We start from the raw sequence: 13,540 nt of genomic DNA, 5'->3' as shown, positions 1-13,540 counted from the left end.
TCTATATTACAAGCAAGGCCTTATAACTTTTTAAAAATCATGTGTGTAGGTAAGTTATATTGTCTGTAAATTTCACCTCAAGGCAGTACAGGGAGCATTACAATATATTCGTTATGAAAAGGGGTGCTGTGTCTAAAAACCCTGCTTTAAAGATAACTTAGAATAAAATTTAGAAAACAAAAACTTTTGTATGTATCCTTACTACTCTTTAGTTTTTTAAAATGACGATTTAATCTCATTTTGTTTTCTTGACCAATTGGCTCCAATTCATTCTTAGTCTCTGCTGGTTTCTGGGACTTGTTAATAACAGTCGCTCCCAACCCCTATATGGTTGTCACTTTGAAGTGTTAAAAATTCTCCAATCTTCCTTTTGCTCCAGTCTAAACTTTTAATTAACATATTTCTGTGGACTATTTAGTTATGAAAAGCTAGTATTACTTAGTCCTTCTTTGTACACGTTGTGGGCTTGAAAGCTTGACAAAGTTTAGAAGAAGGAAAAATGGGCCGGATGCAGTGGCTCACGCCTGTAATCCCAGCACTTTGGGAGGCTGAGGTGGGCGGATCACCTGAGGTCAGGAGTTCGAGAACAGCCCAGCCAACACGGTGAAACGCTGTTTCTACTAAAAATACAAAAATTAGCTGGGCGTGATGGTGGGCGCCTGTAATCCCAGCTGCTCAGGTGGCTGACGCAGGAGATCACTGGTTGCAGTGACACCAGATCTCATCATTTATCATTGTACTCCAGCCTGGGCAACAAGAGGGCAACTCCATCCAAAAAAAAAAAAAAGAATAAGAAGAAGGGAAAAATGGCAGCTACCCCACACACACTGCACAGCAGTAGCAAGAACCTCCACCGGGTTTCTTTCCTAGTAATGAAAGTTTCCTCTCAAAAGAGAAGGCTTTGACACATGTATCAAGTATGTAGATATTTGCTTAGTACTAACATTGTTTACATCCACTTACTTGGTCTTATTAACAGATTAAGCAAAGCTTCCTGTTTATTCCCTTGCCTGCTTCCGAGTTTTAAATAAATCACACTGATTTTAGAATTTAAAAATGTAAACAGTGTATAATTTTAGTTTTATTATATTTTTCTTTTTTTGGAGACAGAGTCTTTACCTGTCGCCCAAGCTGGAGTGCAGTGGCATGATCTCGGCTCACTGCAACCTCCGTCTTCTGGGTTCAAGCAATTCTCCTGCCTCTGTCTCCGAAATAACTTGGATTACAAGCATGCATTACCACACCCAGAGTATTTTTGTATTTTTAGTAGACAGGGTTTCACCATGTTAGCCAGGCTGGTCTCGAACTCCTGGCCTCAAGCTGTCCACCTGCCTTGGCCTCCCAAACTGCTGGGATTACAGGCATGAGCCACCGCACCTGGCCAATTTTAGTTTTAATTTAAAGCAAGAGCTTTTTATTATAAAATAAGCCACATACTAACTTTAGAAATTATTCATTTACCTTATAGATTGATGAAGTTTTGAAAAACAATGTCAATAAATAAAAATTTTTACTATGTAGTTTTCTATATAGCTATTTCAGTGCCCTCATGAACACATGTGTTTTAGAATATGAACTTTAAAGTTAAAGTTTAAAAAGCTTCATTGGCTGGGCATGGTGGCTCACACCTGTTATCCCAGCACTTTAGGAGGCTGAGGTGGGCAGATCGCTTGAGCTCACGAGTTCGAGACCAGCCTGGGCAACATGGTGAAACACCATCTCTACAAACATTACAAAAATGAGCTGGGCATGGTGGTGTGTGACCATAGTTCTAGCTACTTGAAAGGCTGAGGTGGGAGGATCTCTTGAGCCGGATGTCAAAGTTGAAGTGAGCCATGGTTGCACCACTAACACTCTGGCCTGGGTAACAGAGCAAGGAGACCCTGTCTCAAAAATGAAAGAAAAAAGAAAAGGAAGCTTCACGGACTGCTTAGGAAGGACATTCTTTTTATTATCATTATTTTTCGTAGAGGGAAGATCTGACCATGTTACCCAGACTGGTCTCAAATTCCTGTGCTTAACAGATCCTCCTGTCTCGGCCTCCCAAAATGCTAGGATTACCAGCATGAACTACTGTGCCTGGCAAACCTAGCTCTTAACTGTGCAAGAAACCCTATTTTCTTCTCCATAGTTTTTAAGAACCAGCATGATCTAATTTTACTCCCTTACCAGTTCCGAACTTTTGAGAAATCCTGGTACAAAGACCTCAGTTTCCTACTACCTGGTTAGGTGATTGTTAGACTTCAGTATTTAATAGGTAGATTTAATATCATTACAGTCTATTCCCTCTGAAAATCTTGTCAGTGATTTAGGTTATCTCCTGAACACCACTAGGCAGACAGAAATCTAATGTCTAATAAAAGAGAAACATACCAAGTAGTTTGCTGATTGTTCAGATGGTTTTGAGAAGAAAGAGAATCCACGCAAAAATATTTGTTGGTGTATGTCCAATGCTGTCCTTCAAAATGGGTTTTCTTTAGCTAAACGCTCACTTATGTTCAGATAAAATCCCACAGATTTGAACTTCTACGGACTTAATTCAGACTTTCATCAATTTTTGCCTGGTCTATTGGAACAGCCCTCCTATCTTCCTTCCTTTACTTCCCATAGCTCCCCTGTCCTCCACAACATTGCCAGAAGGATTCTTCTGAAACGTGAATTTGATCATATTGTTCTTTTCCTTGTCTCTCCATGGCTCTGAAACAACTAGTTCCAGCCTTCCTTTCTGATGTCATTTCCTATTAGTACAACCAAAGGGCCTCACACATCACTGATAGTAACACTTGCTGTTTCCTACTTTATATCCTTGTAAATATTGGTTGCTGAGGCCTGAATGAATTTTTTCCACTATCTGTCCTTTACAGTTCAACTAAAATATCACCTTTAGGAAGCCATTACTCATTCTCCAGATCACCACTTTTTCGTCTGTTTATCTAATGCCTCCTACATCCCCCCTAATGTATTATAATGATTCCTCAGTGTTGCCCCATCAAATTGTGAGCTCTTTGAGGGTTTGAACTGATTTTATTCAAATCTGGATCCTCAGCACTTAGTACAGTGCTAGGTACACAGTAAGTACTCAGCATACATGTTTTAAATGAACAGCTTTCCACCGGATAATTCTTTCAGCTCTTCCACAGTCTAGATGAAGACCTCCTTAAATTCATCCAAGTCCCCTTTTTTTTTTTTTTTCCTTTTTCTGATAGTCTTGCTCTGTCGCCCAGGCTGGAGTGCAATGGCATGATCTTGGCTCACTAAAGCCTCTAACTCCCGGGTTCAAGTGATTCTCCTGCCTCAGCCTCCCTAGTAGCTGGGATTACAGGTGCATACCACAACACCTAGCTAATTTTTTTGTATTTTTAGTCGAGACAGGTTTCACCATGTTGGCCAAGCTGGTCTCAAACTCCTGGCCTCAAGTGATCTGCCCACCTCAGCCTCCCAAAGTGCAGGATTACAAACATGAGCCACCATGCCCAGCCCTAAGTCCCTTTTTATCTGAAGGAAGGTCTCCTGAATATCTATGAGGATAAAGTGACATAAACAGTCTGGCTTGTTTAAGAGTTTGAGGAAAGAAACACAAAAAGCGGCTCAACAGTCAAAGATGGGTTTATTTTGGAGAATAAACCTGAGAGGGGCTTCTGGCCGATTTTTGGTCAGGAGTACTCTCTCTTACAGACTATTTAAGGGTTTTAGGATGAGAGAGCTTATCACAGGCTTGGAATGTTTCTGTGTGGAGGAGAAGTTTATTGCAGGGTTGGATGTCGATTGTTGGAGGGGAGGTTATCTTGGGGCTGCCATCTCTCCAGCCGGAGGGGAGGTTATATCAAGGATGGCATGTCTCTGGTCAGGGAGGGGTTTATCTTAGGATTGGAATGTTTCTGGTCAGAAATGTCATTTGTGGTTTATAGTCATGCTGACCTTAGCCATTAGGCTGATGCCCTTTGGATTTAGGTGGTATTTGATCAAGGGGAACTTTAAAATGGCATTGCGTGTCCAAGATGGCAATGCTCCTGCTCTGTCAATTTAGGTCTCTTCTGAGTTTAGTTCATATGGCCCAAGCTGCCAGAACACGATTGCTCTTATTGAACAAAAGAAATAGAATTCCTTATTTCAGGTTTACAGGAGGAATAAAAAAATGCAAATAAAATAAAAATAAAATAAAATAAATAGAATTTCTGAATACATAGTAAGGGCCTATCAAGCATCCAAGGGACCTCATCAAGATATATACCTTGTCAGAGCATTCAGATGGTTGTTTCATTTTCTCTCATCTTAACTTTTATTTTATTCTATCCCTGGAATCTTGTCTCACTGGATCTGATGAATTTATAGATTAGTTTAGCATTACTTGTGGATACATTAAGTTTAACATTTTAAATGGCTAACATTGACTACTCTGCTCATTATTGTCATTTTCAAGGTAATTTTCTTAGCTGTCTGTAATGCGTGTTTGTTTCTGTTTTCTTATTTATTTATTTATTTTGAGATGGGGTCTCATTCTGTCACCAAGTTGGAGTGCAGAGGCACAGTCTTGGCTCACTGCAACCTCTGCCTCCCATGTTCAAATGATCCTCCCACCTCAGCCTCCCTAGTAGCTGGGACCACAGGTGTGCATCACCGTGCCTGGCTAATTTTTGTATTTGTGGTAGAGACGGGGTTTTGCCATGTTGCCCAGGCTGGTGTCGAACTCCTGAACTCAAGTGATCTGCCCATCTTGGCTTCGCAAAGTGCTGGGATTACAGACATGAGCCACTGTACCCAGCCTGTTTCTATTTTTAACTTTGTTTTGTTTTTGTAAATAATCTTTTGTATTGGAAATAATGTGGCTATCCCTGACTCATCATGTGGGGTTTGATTGACTGCTTCTTTGACATTTGCTGAACTTAAAGAGTTGTTTTGGCTCATCATTCTTTCACCATTTTTTCTAAATATTTTGTTTATTGAAATATTTTTTTTCAAATGTGAGGGTACTAATTTTTTTTTTCATCTGTCTCTTATTCACAGCTATAACTTTAGCAGCTAGACCAGTGCCTGGTGATATTGGGTGGTTAATAAATATCTGTTCAATTAATGAGTGAACATTATAAACCAAATCCTTTTTTTTAATGTCTCAACTCCTAGTATTGGTTTAATATACACACAAACTGATTTTTTCTTTTCTTGAAACCAGCAAAATTCTTAACATGCTTGTAACCCAATAAAACCATTACAAATGTGTTTTTAATATTTTCTTAAAGAATAAACTTTTTAAAAAGTAAATTGGCTTTCTTATACTCAGTTACACAATCTGAGAGTTGTTTTCATTTTTTATTTTTGAGACAGGGTCACTGTCACCCAGCCTGGAGTGCAGTGGTGCGACCTCCCTAGGCTCAAGCATTTCTCCCATCTCAGCCTCCCAAGTAGCTGGGACTACAGGCATGCACCACCACGCCTGGCTAATTTTTTAAATTTTTGTAGAGACGGGGTTTCACTAGGCTGGTCTCAAACTCCTGAGCTCAAGCAATCCCCTTACCTTGGCCTCTCAAAGAGCTGGGATTACAGGTGTGAGCCACTGCACCCAGTCTGAGATTGTATTTTTAAATGTGAAGGTAGGAGTTCTGTATTTAAATTTGTATTTCTCTTAATTATTACTAATAGAAAGATAATCCATTAATCCATTTTGATCACTAATTCTGTTCTGAGCTTTTGTGCTTTCCATAATTAAAGGTAATTTACTTAGGTATCTGACATCTCCATTACAAAATGCTCTCCAGTTCCCAGGAGGCCCCTGGAGACCTATGAAGGGCAATTCCAGGAATGCAGCTACAGCAAGACCAAAGGAGCTGCAGGCAGTCACATTTAGGGAACCGTGGCCTTATTTCAAGAAACAATGCTCAGAGGCGGTAGGCAGATGATAAGGTCACACACTTCACCACAAGAGACCGAGACTATGACTCACCAAAAGTCCCTTTCCAAAAACCTTGGGACTTAGAGGAAGAAAACACCTGACATGCGTCATAATAGAATATGTACATGTTATAGTTTACAGTGTGTGATTGCAGAAATAGGAAAATACAGAACACAAGGGAATGTAATTTGAGCACAGCCCAGCCACATGAATAGGAAGATCAAAAGTGTGTATAAATGAATCATTACTGAATGTATGCTATATATTTAAGTGTTTAGTACATTAAGTATTTACTAAGCCATTGCACTAAACATAATACACCAAAATAATACCATTAAGATTCCCAACACAACTTAAATGGTAATCTTTTTAATTAATGGAAATATTTTAAAACAAATAATCATTTACTGTAATCTTAGAGTTGTCATGAAATTAAATGATTTTTTTAAGATGCTTATTGAGTACTTAAGATATGTCAGATAATGGCTAAGAGTTTTATATGGACTACGTTATTTTATTCTCATAAAGTGGCAGTATTATTCCTATTTTACAACTAAAGAGCTAAGAGGATAAACCCATATCTGCCTGACTCCAATGCTGTTGAGTATCACTTATCCAAAATGCTTAGGACCAGAAATTCAGAATTCAGATTTTTTTTTAATTTAGGGATATTTGCATAAACATAATGAGACAAAGATATCTCATTATGTAGGACCCAAGTCTAAACATGACATTCATTTATGTTTCATATATGCCTTATACATATAGCTTTAAGGCCATTTTATACACTATTTTAAATAATTTTGTGCATGAAACAAAATTTTGACTGCCACCCATCACATGAGGTCAGGTCTGGAACTTTCCACCTGTGGCATCATATTGGCACTGAAAAACTTTGAGATTTTGGAGAATTTTGGATTTCAGATTTTCAGATTAGGGACACTTGACCTGTAATAACATCTTACCTTGGCTGCCCTTTTTTCCCTTTCTTCCTTTCCCACTTCTCTACCACATTTCCTGAGATTACCTACTGTATTAGTTTGCTAGGGCTGTCATAACAAAAACCACAGACTGGGTGGCTGGGTGGCTTAAACAACAGACATTTATTTTCTCACCGTTCTAGAGGCTGGGAAGTCCAAGATGAAAGTGTTGGCAGGCTTGGTTCCTTCTGAGGCCTCCCTCCTTGACTTACAGATGGCTGCCTTCTTGTGTCTTCATGTGGTCATCTCTTTGTGTGCTCATGTGTTGGGGTGTCTCTTTCTGTGTCCAAACTCCTCTTCTTTCAAGAAAACCAGTCAGAATGGATTAAGGCCCACCCTAAGGACCTCATTTTAACTTAGTAACCTTTTAAAAGACCTAATCTTCAAATATGATTATATTTTGAGGTACTAGAGGTTGGGTCTTCAATTTATTGGTGGGGGGACACAATTCAGTGCAAAACACCTACCAAATAAACCACCTCACTTGAAATTTTGTTTCATCATTGGCCTTGGGAAACACAAGCTAAAACATGGAGGATACTGTTTGACACATAGTACTAAATACTTTTTAAGCATTTGTTGTGGGTCTGGTCCACTGACAATGTATTCTCTTAGTTTTCATTTATCTTAAAATGCCTTTATTTCCCTTTTATTCTTGAAGGATTTTTAAAAATAGACTTTATGTTTTAGAGAAGTTTAAGTTCACAGCAAAATTGAACAGAAGATAGAGTTCCCAGATACCTCCTACCTCCACACATGCATAGACTCCCCCATTATCAACATCTCCCACCAGATGGGTACATATGTTACAATTACTGAACTTACACTGATACATTATTATCTCCTACAGTCCACAGTTTACATTAGCATTCAGTTGGTGTTGTACATTCTATAGGTTTTGACAAAGGTATAATGACATGTATCTACCATTACAGTATCACACAGAGTATTTCCACTGCCCTAAAAAATGCTCTGTGTTCTACCTATTCATCTCTCCCTCCCCACCTAATTCCTGGCAACCACTGATCTTTTTACACCTATGTATTTTTGCCTTTTCCAGAATGTCATATACTATAGTTGGAATCATACATTATGTAGCCTTTTCAGATTAGCTTCTTTCACTTGGCAATATGCATTTAAGTTTCTCCATATCTTTATATGGCTTGATAGCTCATTTCTTTTTAGCACTGAATATTTCATAGCTGATATTTCACAGTCATTTTATCCATTCACCTACAAAGGGACTTCTTGGTTTCTTCCAGTGTTCAGCAGTTATGAGTAAAGCTGCAATAAACATCTTTGTGCATGTTTTTGCGTGAACATAGTTTTCAACTCCTTTGGGTAAATATCAAAAAGTACAATTGCTGGATCATATGGTAACAGTATGTTTAGTCTTTAAAGAAACCACCAAACTGTCTTCCAAAGTTGCTCTACCATTTTCCATTCTTACAAGCAATAAATGAAAGTTCCTGTGGCTTCACATCCTCATCAGCATTTAGTGTCATCTATTTGTAGTAGTAACTCATTGTTTTAACTGGCATTTCCTTAGGGATATTTTTGCTATATGTAAAATGCAAGATACAGATGCTCCTCAACTTACCGTGGAGTTATAAACCCATGATAAATTTATCTGTGATGGATTTAACTCATGGTAAACCCATGACAAATAAAAAATATCACAAGTCAAAAATGCACGTACTACCACCCAATAAAGCCGTAGTAAAGTCAAAAAATCACAAGTTGAAACATCATATGTAGGCAACCATATGTACTTTTACTAGATATGAAATAGATACAGAATTCTAAGTTTTATCCTTTTCACGCTTTAAACATATGATTCATTACCTTGTGGCTTCTAGTAAGAAGTCAGCTGTTTATGTATCATTGTTATCCTATCTACAATGTGCTGCTTTTTCTGGCTCTTTTAAAGATTTGTTTTACTTTCGTTTTCAGTAATTTCATTACAATTTTCCTAGATGTAGTTCTCTTTGCACTTATCCTGCTTAGAATTTGCCAAAATCACATATTTCACCAAATTCGGAAATGCTTTGGCCATTACTTCTTTAAATTTTTGGTCATTCTCTCTCTACTGGGACTCCAATTACACATATTTAAACCTCTTAATATTGTTTAACAAGTCACTGGGACTCTGCTCATTTTCTCCCAGGCTTTCTTCTCTGTTTTCTTTTTTCAAACTGGATAACTTACATTGATCTATTTTCAAGGGTACTAATTCTTTCTTCTTTTATCTCCAATCTGCAGTTAAGCCTATCTAATGAATTTTTAAATATCAGATACTTTAATATCTAGTTCTATAATTTCCATTTGGTTCTTTTTTTTTTTTTTTTTTTTTTTTTTTTTTTTTTTTTTTGAGACAGTCTTGCTCTGTCACCCAGGCTGCAGTGCAGTGGCATAATCTTGGCTCACTGTCACCTCTAAGTCCTGGGTTCAAGCGATTCTTGTGCCTCAGCCTTCCAAGTAGCTAGAATTGCACATGCCTGCCACTATGCCCAGCTAATTTTTGTATTTTTAGTAGAGACGGGGTTTCATCATGTAGGCCAGTGCCACCACGCCCAGCTAATTTTTGTATTTTTAGTAGAGATGGGGTTTCACCATATAGGCCAGTCTGGTGTTGAACTCCTGGCCTCAAGTGATCTGCCTGCCCTGGCCTCCAAAGGTGCTGGATTTACAGGCATGAGCCACTGTGCCCAGCCTTTTATGGGTGCAAGAAATCCTCCTGCCTCAGCCCCCAAGTAGCTGGGACTACAGTCACACACCACCATGCCCAGCTAATTTTTTGTACTTTTAGTAGAGACAGGGTTTTGCCACGTTGCCCAGTCTGGTCTCAAACTTGTGAGCTTAAGCAATCTGCCCACCCCAGTCTCCCAAAGTGCTGGGAATCACAGGCATGAGCCACTGCATCCAGCCTGGTTATTTCTTTACGGTTTGTTTCTCTGCTGAGATTTCCTGTATGTTTATTCATTTAAATTATGTTTTCTTTTACATCCTTAGGTATAATTAAAATAACTGCCTTAAAATCTTTGCTAATTACAATATATGAAGCATTCTGTGGTTGGTCTCTAGTGACTGTCTTTTTCTTAGAGTGTTGTTCGCATTTTCCTGTTTCTTCTTATGTCTAGTAATTTGGGGTTGTATCCTGGACATGGTCAGTGAATGATAAATTGGAGAAACTCTGGACTCTGTTATGTTCTTCTCAAGAGTATTAATTTTTGTTTTAGTAGACAGATAACTTGGCAGAACTCAAAATCCATACTCTACCCCCTCTATGTTGGGCAGTAGCTGAAATCTTTGTTCCATTCTTTTAGCCATGTATGGGCTTCTCAGGTTCTGCCCTGCACAGGGATAGTGCAGGAGTCAGCCAGATTTTCAAGCAGATTTTATATTCACAAACTGGGGCTCCTCCTCTATGGCTCTCTCCTTTCTAGAATCTTCTCCCTTACATTCCAGCTGTGGTTGCTCCAAACTCTGACTCTTAATACATAACCTGTATGATTATGAGTCTGTGAGCATTAGCTACCCTGTGCAAGGCTTGCTGGAGCCCCTATTTTGTTCAGAGTTTATAAGCATTACTTGTGGAATGTGGAATGGTTGGTCTGATACATGCTACTCTCCCATTAATGGAAGTAGAACCTCATTTTTTTTTTTTTTTTTTTTTTTTTTGAGATGGAGTCTCGCTCTGTCGCCCAGGCTGGAGTGCAGTGGCCGGATCTCAGCTCACTGCAAGCTCCGCCTCCCAGGTTTACGCCATTCTGCTGCCTCAGCCTCCCGAGTAGCTGGGACTACAGGCACCCGCCACCTCGCCCGGCTAGTTTTTTCTATTTTTTTTAGTAGAGACGGGGTTTCACCGTGTTAGCCAGTATGGTCTCGATCTCCTGACCTCATGATCCGCCTGTCTCGGCCTCCCAAAGTGCTGGGATTACAGGCTTGAGCCACCGCGCCCGGCCCACTGGTCTTGAACTTCTGAGCTCAAGTGATCCACCTGCCTTGGCCTCCCAAAGTGCTGGGATTACAGGCGTGAGCCACCACGGCCGGCCAGAACCTCATTTTTTTAACCAAGAAAAATCTGCTCCATATTTAGATATTTGTATCATATTTATATATTTAAATCAACCTGATTGCTCCAGGTTATCATGTTATACTTCGGAGTTTTTTGTTTTTGTTTTTAATCTTTTAAAGATAAACTTTTTGGAAGGAGGACTATGTTCCCCCTCATGTTGTGGTATTCTTTTCTAACTTCTCTGCTGAAAAAAGTAACAAGGCAACCTCTTCTCCAGAACCTCCACACTAATAGGACTTTTGCTTGTTCTGACTTACCCTTCAGTTCTACTCCTGTGGATAAGTGAGTAGAAACATTATAGACTAGGAATTTTTTTTCCAAGGTTAAGGACATTGCTGGGAACATTTCCAAGCATCATGTTCAATTATTCTCTTTTTATTGATGAGGATTTTGTCCAGCGTTTTTCTGGAGGTTTGAACAGTAAGTTTCTGAGTTAAGGGGATTTGAGTTCACATCCAGTGTCATAATCTGAAAGGAAAAAGGATTGTCATTCTGGGACAAATGCCAGAGGAGCTGGTAAACACTGCAGAGGGACCCAACCAGGCCACATAGTCAACTTAGTCAAGAAGCCTTTATGTGCCAAACTATGCTGGCCTCGGGGAAAAGACATGAGAGTATACTACAAATGGCTTTTATAAAACAGTTTTCTTAAGATATAATTTACATATCAAATTATATATGTTTTAACAATGAATAATATCTGAATGAATGAATAAAGAGCTCTTTAAACAACTCTCTCAGTAACTACTCAATTGCAGATAAAGAAGGAAATGGTGCCTTATCTCCTCCTCCCAAGTACAATTATTGGAGATGCCTTTGTACATATTCAAAACTGTCTGTGGTGGCATCAACATGGGTGAGTTTCAAGCCTAGAATCATGAGTTTAAAAATGGAAAGAATAGAGATTCAGCACTCAAGGAACTCATTTTGGAAGCTGTCTTTCATCAAGCCTTCTTGAGATGAGAAGAAATCATCTCTGCTTTTTTTCTGGTCAAATCTATATACAGCAGATATATACAGCAGTTATCTCTTTCTCTAACTCCAGCAGCTAAATTCCAGACCTAATCATTAATTTTCTTCATTGGCTATGCCTTTTTCTTGATATCTGGTCTTAATAACAGAGCTTCAAGAGACAAAGGAGGTCACACATGGTTGAATTCTCCATCATCAAACTACTGTTTATTTTAGAGTTTGCAAAAGAGAGGCATTTATCACATGGAACATTTGAAAAGTAACAAAATAAAATCTTACCAGATTTGGCAATCTGTAATTCACTTTTTTTTTTTTCTTTTTTTGGAGATGGAGTCTCACTCTGTCGCTCAGGCTGGAGTGCAGTGGCATGATCTCGGCTCACCGCAACCTCCGCCTCCCGGGTTCCAGCAATTCTCCTGCCTCAACCTCCCAAGTAGCTGGGATTATAGGTGCCAGCCACCACACCCAGCTAATTTTTGTATTTTTAGTAGAGATGAGGTTTCACCATGTTGGCCAGGCTGGTCTTGAACTCCCGACCTCAGGTGATCTGCTCGCCTCAGCCTCCCAAAGTGCTGGGATTACAGGCATGAGCCACCATGCCCAGCTTTAAGTCACTTCCAATAATAATTATTCCTAATTATGTAGCTTAAATGTTTCCTTCTTCTTAACAACTTTCCTAACCCTGTTCACCTCACTCCCTGGCTCAGGCACCATTTTCTGTGCTCCCTGTGCATATTTACATTATATTACTTATGACATTACATAAAAAGTGCCTATTTACTTACCTCTCTTCCCCATTGGACAATCTGCTCCTTGAGGACATGCTCTGTCTCTCACTCGACTTTGTATGTTGGCCCTTAGGTCAGTACCTGGAATAAAATAGATACTCAATACATACTTGTTGAATAAATAAATGAATACAAGACACAACTAACATAGGAACATTAACTAACATGCTAAGCAAACAGGCCATGTCCACAAAAATTTCAAGGGAAAGATTTTAGAAGCAAATATGATTTCACGTCTCTGAAACTGACTTTCTTTCTCTTGTAATTTGTGCTTGCAATTAAAATTTGTGCCTGGACTTCTAAAAGACATTTCTGTGATAAGTCATGATGACTATGGCATTTGCCATCTTTTAACAGATTAGAAATGCAAGACTTGTCCCTTAAAGGAAATCATTTTTGAACTGTGGCTTCTTCATAGTAAAAAGGATTCTACTAAAATCTTTAGAAATGTAAGAGAAAATATTTAGTCTAGTAACCCTTTCTCTAATTATTCATAATGTGCTACATAATCAACTCTATTCATTTCTCTCTCAGAATCTTGTCACTGATTAGAAAAGAGAGAGGTTGAGGCCAGGCACAGTGGCTCATAGCTGTAATCCCAGCACTTTGAGAAGTGGAAGTGAGAGGATTGTTTGAGCCCAGGAGGAGACCAGCCTGGGCAACATAGTGAGACTCCATCTCTATTTAAAAAAAATTGTTTAAGAGGGGTTGGAATGTATTAGTGGGAACCTGTTTAACTTACTGTGAGGTTAATATTGGATACTTAGTTCTGATAATTAGCTGGTCTCGGTTATTACATCTCACTTTTCCTCATAGCAGTGCCATTCGTAAGTTA

At 39.0% G+C, this 13,540-nt stretch overlaps 1 protein-coding gene and 1 long non-coding RNA gene across 4 annotated transcripts in view; one reads left to right on the top strand and one right to left on the bottom strand.

The window, feature by feature from the left end:
- LOC102123505 (uncharacterized) overlaps positions 1-13,540 on the bottom strand; it is a 44,883-nt gene that overhangs the window by 4,787 nt on the left and 26,556 nt on the right. The window contains exons 2-4 of one of the 3 annotated variants that reach the window (XR_275456.5): positions 12,703-12,786; positions 11,203-11,413; positions 7,003-7,166 (exon numbers count right to left, since the gene is read on the bottom strand). This is a non-coding gene — a long non-coding RNA (uncharacterized lncRNA). The remainder of the gene's footprint in view (positions 1-7,002; positions 7,167-11,202; positions 11,414-12,702; positions 12,787-13,540) is intronic. The other 2 variants (XR_275457.5, XR_012432526.1) reach the window with 2 other exon arrangements.
- YAE1 (YAE1 maturation factor of ABCE1) overlaps positions 1-13,540 on the top strand; it is a 46,288-nt gene that overhangs the window by 19,794 nt on the left and 12,954 nt on the right.

The sequence above is a fragment of the Macaca fascicularis genome, chromosome 3 (assembly GCF_037993035.2).
Source record: "Macaca fascicularis isolate 582-1 chromosome 3, T2T-MFA8v1.1".
NCBI classification, from domain to species: domain Eukaryota; kingdom Metazoa; phylum Chordata; class Mammalia; order Primates; family Cercopithecidae; genus Macaca; species Macaca fascicularis.
The sequence above is the reverse complement of the archived record's forward strand: the minus strand, read 5'-3'. Positions and strand labels throughout refer to the sequence as shown.